At 34.8% G+C, this 7500-nt stretch overlaps 1 protein-coding gene across 3 annotated transcripts in view; it reads right to left on the bottom strand.

Annotated features, from left to right (window-relative positions):
* Nucleotides 1-6310, bottom strand: part of LOC136845184 (carbohydrate sulfotransferase 1-like) — a 179634-nt gene extending 173324 nt beyond the window's left edge. For 2 of the 3 annotated variants that reach the window (XM_067115185.1, XM_067115182.1), the window contains exon 1: nucleotides 6036-6305. The gene's annotated coding sequence lies outside the window, so the exon portion shown is untranslated. Of the gene's footprint in view, nucleotides 1-6035 lie in introns of all 3 variants that reach the window. The other variant, XM_067115180.1, reaches the window with a different exon arrangement.
* Nucleotides 6311-7500: the final 1190 nt, after the last annotated feature.

Here is a 7500-nt window from a genome sequence, read left to right as displayed (position 1 = left end):
GCTTATTTATAATGAAAAGGCGGAAAAGTATGTTTACAATGAAAGGGCAGAAAATTATATGTATAATAATAAAATGGAGGCGGCAAAGTATAGTTATTGAAAGGAAGCTGGTAGAGCTTATTTATGATGAGAAAGGCGGAAAAGTATATTTACAATGAAAAAGACCCAGAGTTATTTCTATAATGAGAAATCCAGAAAAGTAAATTTACAATGAAAAGACAGAAAATCATTAAGATGCGAAATCCGGAAAGTATATTTACAGTGAGAGAGTGTCAAAGAATATTTACAGTGCGAAATGCCAGAGATAATTATAATGAGAAATCCGGGAAGTATATTTATGATGAGAAAGACAGAAATATAGCCATTAAAAATTTAGCCGAAGCTGATAATTATATTACAAACATACTTAGAAACAAATTGAAAAGTATTATTAACAGAGCGAGACAGGCCGGGAGTGAAAGCAGTTTTAAACAGACATAAAATTCACGGCAGATAACCGTGTTAAGCTAACGAAAATCAGTTAATGCGTTTTACGATTGTTCTCTCTGACCTGAAATCGTTGTCCGGAAAACCAGAGCTCATAAATGAATTCTCTTCCGAACTGTGACGTTTTTCAATACAGAGGGGATCTCTTATGAAGTCAAAGGTGTCCATATAACATATATCTGTATTTATGCCTTATAATATTCCGAGGATCAATATTAACTTGTGTGTGTATATATATAAATTATATATATATATATATATATATATATATATATATATATATATATATATATATATATATATATATATATATATATATATATACATATACATACATACATATATATATGTATATATATATATATATATATATATATATATATATATATATATATATATATATGTATGTATGTATATATATATATATATATATATATATATATATATATATATAATAAAATCGAGAGGATCTGATCTTGTTTGTCCTCTCCCGGGTAACAGTAGGGAAGACATGACACAGCCACCCACTCCCTGTAAACCGGTTTGTCCGCCCCACGTGGGGGCGGGGTAGGATGGGGAAAGGGAGGGTAGGGGAGACATCCATCCTCCTCCTACAAACCTGTTTGTCCTCCCCGGGTAGGTGCAGGATAGGTAGGGGATCAGGAGGGTAGGGGAGACAACAGCCCCAGGTTCCAGCCGGCTCTACGAGCTCGTGTATATATATATATATATATATATATATATATATATATATATATATATATATATATATATATATATATATATATATCGTATGTACTGGAGCAAATGTAAACCTGTATATTCTATATATGATATACACTAGCGGGAATCACTTTTAAAAAGCAAGGCAGATTAGTTTGATATGTAATATTATATATTTCTGTGTAAGTTTTAGAGGTGCGGCACTAATTTAAACACGAATTTCCTCAGCTGTGATTTCTAAAACTATCATGCCAGGTTTTTTTATGTTTTTTATAACTTTTAATTCTTCGCATGAAGCATTTTGAAATTCACTCTTCAGAAGGATACCAGTTTTGTTGACATTAGTACAGCATAATAATGATTTCATTTAAGTAAGGTTATGCATTAGTGGTTTTAGTTTTCTGTAAAAGAAAGCTACTGAGATGGCTATTTGTCTGTCCGTCCGCACTTTTTTTGTCTGCCCTCAGATCTTAAAAACTACTGAGGCTAGAGGGCTGCAGATTGATATGTTGATCATCTGCCCTCCAATCATCAAACATACCAAATTGCAGCCCTCTAGCCTCAGTAGTTTTTATTTTATTTAAGGTTAAAGCCATAATCGTGCGTCTGGCAACGCTATAGGATAGGTCACCACTGGGCCATGGCTGAAAGTTTCATGGGCCCTGGCTCATGCAGCATTATACACTGTACAGAAAACTCGATTGCGCAGCAGAGGAAACTTCGGCGCATTTTTTACCTGTTTATTTAGTGATATAAAATCAACGAGAAAGCAAAAAATTAAATTCAAATTTTTGAAAAAGGAAATTCACACTAGGATTTGACTTTTTAATTTTTTTTGCAACATGAACGCCAGCACCCAACACCACGGCATAATGCGATGCTGTGCCAGTGCTAATGCATTTAGCTGCGACTCATTTGCGCAAATTTTGATTGACAGGCTCACAGGTCCTTCTTTTCATTCGTTGCCAAATTCGGGTGGTGGCGTGTGCTAAGGGCAGTTCTGCATTGATGCGTTTGCGTGTGTACAGAACATGCGCCTCTGCTTGCATGTTTGCTTATACATGTATGCATTTATGTATATATAATATATATATATGTGTGTGTGTATATACATATACATATATATATACATATACAGTATATGTATGTATATATATATATATATATATATATATATATATATATATATATATATATATATATATATATATATACATATATATATATATATATATATATATATATATATATATATATATATATATATATATATATATATTTAATTAACAGGGAGTAGGTCTCTAGCCCATGTCCGCTTAACCATGGTTATGACCATCACAGCTGTTTAGCTACCAGGATCCAAATCACTGCTGGGGTCAACGGAGTAAGTGTGGGTGCCCATTTGCCCATCCTTGCCCAGGAGTCGAACTGAGTTCCTTGACTTGATGTGGGAGGATGCTACTGGTCATGTATATGTATATGTATGTATATATGTATATATATATATATATATATATATATATATATATATATATATATACAAATACTCGTATATATATATATATTAAGTTAGTTAAAGTCCTCTTAGGCCTCTGTAGGCTCATAGGGCAGGCGCTGATCTCCTGTTTCTTAGGACGACAGGCAGTGGTATATATATTATATGTGTATAAATATATATGTATGTATGTATGTATATTTATATATATATATATATATATATATATATATATATATATATATATATATATATATAACAAGTTCTAATAAGTGATGGCTGTAGGGAAAAGGCAGGACAGTAGTCACTGGTCTATTCATGTTTTTAATAGCTGAATGAGGGATTACAGCCTTGCGGAAGGCTCTCACAACATTGGTCATTTAAAAAACATTCACTGAAGGCTCATTAGAAGCAAGTCAGAACTCCCTACCTGGATCCTACTCACGAAGCACCTTTTCACACCTACCTTGTGAGGTCTTGCCTTCTGGGCGTATTAAGACGTTTGGTAAGATTCTGATTGCGAAAGTAGGAATTAATACGAATAGAGTGGTGTGGATTTTATACATGGAAGAAGGTATATAGATTATGTATTTACTGTGCTGTGAAGCAGTTGCGTGAGACATTTGAGAGTAAGAGAAACAAGTATGAAATGCGCCGAAGTTTCTTCGGCGCAATCGAGTTTTCTGTACAGCGTATAATGCTTTATGAAACTCTCAGACACGGCCCAGAAACTCTCAGCCGCGGCCCACGAAACTTTCAGCCACGGCCCGGTGGTGACCTGTGTTGTTGGCACCTATAGCGGTGCCAGACGCACGATCATGGCTGACTTTAACCTTAAATAAAATAAAAACAATTGAGGCTACAGGGCTGAAATTTGGTATGTATGATTATTAGACGATCAGCATACCAATTTGCAGCCCTCTAGCCTCAGCAGTTTTTAATATCTGAGGGCGGACAGAAAAAGTGCGGACGGACAGACAAATAGCCATCTCAGTAGTTTTACAGAAAACTAAAATGTAATTGTGCGTGACTGACACAAACCTAGAAGAAGATTATGGTTTTTCTAGGGTCAAGAGGCAATATCAATGATGCCCAAGATGTCTGGTGTAGAAAGTAATCTGCTGAATAAAAGTAATCTGTTGAATGTTATTTGGTTTCTGTGATGGAAGCAAGGCAAGCATTGGAATGTGTAAACGGGCGAGTGACTGGTTTTGTTGTAAAAGTGGGTCTGAGTCAAGGCTGTGTTATACTCCATGGTGCTTTTATATCATTATGGGTGGAGTAATCCGAGGTGTTGAATAAAAGATAGGACTGCAAAGTTTTTGGACAAGAAAAAGGGATGTGAGTGGAGTACAGGGGTGCTGATGCTTGCAGACTGCACAGTGTAACAGGAGTGGGAGAGAGAAGCCGTAAAAAAATTAGTGAGAAGAATTTGAAAATTTTATAAGAGAAGGTAGTCGAAACTGAATATGAGCAAGAGTAATTTCTCGAAGCTAAATAGTAACGAGGAGGGTGTGGAAACTGGTATTAATGGTGAGTCATAGAATAGGTAAAGCCAGGAATGTAGCTAGGTCCATGAAGAATTTAGGAAGAAGAGGAGAGTATCTGAAAAACAAAATTGGAATGTATGCAGTGATTGTTGAGCCAATTCTCAACTATGGGAGTGTTGTGTGAATGCTGGATTTGAATGAAAGGAAAATGAATTAAGATATCGAGATGAATTATGGGATCTTTCCTAGGTAGTGGCCCACCAAGGTTTTCGGGGGTCGTTATCTGGGACTGACATTTCTTGGGGGTCATTATCTTTATGATATTTACAGTCTTTTGTTTATGTTTTAAGGTTCATCCCCAACAAGCTTGTACTAAACACGCCGCAAAGGTGGATACATACCTGGTTAAAACCCTTGGGGGTCACTATCTAGGAAAGATCCGAATTTTGTGCTAAAAATGCGTGGAATAATTTGAAGTGTTTGGAAAAAGTAGGAGAAGAGCTAGAAAGTGCTGAATAGGTCGAGTGAAGAGACATTGCAGTAGAAGAACCTTACATCCAGAAAGTGAGAGTGCCGCCACGATAAAGGGTGAATGGCACTGTGTGTGGAGAGTTCGACGCGCTACTGATGAGCCTTCAATGTTGTGGAAGTTTTCCTTCATGAAGAATATCTTTTGATCTATCAAATAACAAATGTTTTGTTTTTAGATGGAACTGTCAAATATCAGTGGAATACATCTATAATATATATATATATAGGGAGAGAGTATGTATATATATATGTATATATATAGGTATATTATATATATATATGTATATGTATATGTATATAGAGAGAGAGAGAATATATATATACATATGGGTATATATATATATATATATATATATATATATATATATATATATATATATATATATATATATATATACATAGATATATATCTATAATTATATATAGATATATATAATATATATATATAATATATATATATATATATATATATATATATATATATATATATAGAGAGAGAGAGAGAGAGAGAGAGAGAGAGAGAGAGAGAGAGAGAGAGAACTTTTATTCATGAATCCATCAAGAGACTTTGCTGATATCCTTTTCCCATTTGGCTTATCCAGCTCAGCCTGAAGTGATCCCCATACAAGATTACTGCCTGAGCTCAGGCCTACTATATCTTCTCATACTGAAATGTAGCCTCCGGGGGGCTAAGCTCCCTCTGACCTACATCGCACGTTGTGGTGTTCGTATAAAATTGTTTCCTTGAGCGCGCGTGGAAAAGAAAGAATGTCTTGATAATAATAATAATAATAATAATAATAATAATAATAATAATAATAATAATAATAATAATAATAATGCGTTAGGGTCTTAAGATAGTACTGTCATTGATCGTGTTTATTAAGCAAAATGAATTGGCTAATACATATATATATATATATATATATATATATATATATATATATATATATATATATATATATATATATATATATATATGTATAATATATACATATATATATTGTGTATGTGTTTGTGTGTATGTATATGTATGTGTACATATATATATATATATATATATATATATATATATATATATATATATATATATATATACATACATACACACATATGATATATATATATATATATATATATATATATATATATTATTTGTTTATCTCGTTCACACAAAAATGAAAAGAAAAAATAAACAAATACCCTCTGCCTAAAGTTCGATGGCAACTGCATAAAGCAACGACATGACTAACCGTGCAGTAAAACGAATGCAGAAGGCAAAAAGGAAAATAAACAGCAATTGTACTCACGTCCATAGAAGTGGAGTTGTCTCTCATGTCACATCCCAAAGCTTATCAGAACCCGCGTGGTTTTCAGCTGAATTTCTGCCTCTCCTCCATTGGGAAGTCTAACGAGGAGTAAATGCGCTTCGTAGCTTCACAGACTACAGCATCAGGAGGAATTTAACAGACACGCAAAGGATGGGCGGAAAGTTGCAGCGACAGAGCGCTTTGCGATGAAGGGAAGAGAGAGATAGAGAGAACGAGAGATGTTCACGTTACAACAGTTGGCACAACACTGAGACAGCAGACTCCAGGACACGTTGCTCTTACGAGCAACGTTGGGTACCCTTGCACTCACCCGTCTCCTCCAACTCCTCCCCCCCCCCTCCATCATCCTCCTCTCCTCCTCCTCTCAACTGATCACCCTCACATATTGTCCAAAAGATTTATTTTTTTTCTTTTCGTCGTCATTTCTTTTTATATTATTCCATTTTCGTTGCCTCTTGTTAAAGCTATAGAAGTGACACTCATTTCTTGCGCGAGACGATTGTTTGCAACATCTGCAAAATTGAATCGTCGTATTTTTTTTTTCGCAAAATATTTGTGTGCGTTGTAATCTCATTAAAGTTATATATATTTTTATGGATTGTTGAAGCAATGTGTATATATGTTTATATAATTTTAGATGGAATTACGATTGGATACAATGGTAGAATGAGTTGCATTTTGTCTGCTTCGTATGTTGGCTCTGTTGATGATTTCCTTATTGGGATTACTAAAAAACACACACACACACTCACACACACAATAGTCTGCCGCAGCCATGCTTTAACTCTTGAATTACACATGAACTCCTGTGCAGAAAACATCCTCAACATCAGCTGTTTAATACACCTGCTCGGAAGGCGCGGTAACATTGAATCAACCGCCCCCTCCCCCCCCCGCCCCCTACACGCACTGCACCATTCATTTGTGCCTTGCACGAACTCTTCTTTCTAGTGCCTCCTTCACCCAGAATAACCAGCACTCTTGTAAGTCAAAACACATTTTATTAATTCCTTCACTTATGCTTGGTGCTGACCTTTTTATCACTTCTGCCTGTCTCCCTAGTGCTAACCTTTTTATATCACTTCTACCTATCTCCTAGTGCTAACTTTTTTATTACTTCTACCTGTCTTCTAGTGCTAACCTTTTTATCACTTCTACCTATCTCCTAGTGCTAACCTTTTTATGTCACTTCTACCTATCTCCTAGTGCTAACTTTTTTATCACTTCTACCTATCTTCTAGTGGTAACCTTTTTATTACTTCTACCTATCTCCTAGTGCTAACCTTTTTATCACTTCTACCTATCTTCTAGTGCTAACCTTTTTATTACTTCTACCTATCTCCTACTGCTAACTTTTTTATCACCTCAACGTTTCTCCTAGTGCTAACCTTTTTATTACTTCTACCTATCTTCTAGTGCTAGCTTTTTTATTACTTCTACCTAT

Source organism: Macrobrachium rosenbergii, chromosome 13, assembly GCF_040412425.1.
Source record: "Macrobrachium rosenbergii isolate ZJJX-2024 chromosome 13, ASM4041242v1, whole genome shotgun sequence".
NCBI classification, from domain to species: Eukaryota; Metazoa; Arthropoda; class Malacostraca; order Decapoda; family Palaemonidae; genus Macrobrachium; species Macrobrachium rosenbergii.
This window is presented reverse-complemented; position numbering and strand designations above follow the sequence as displayed.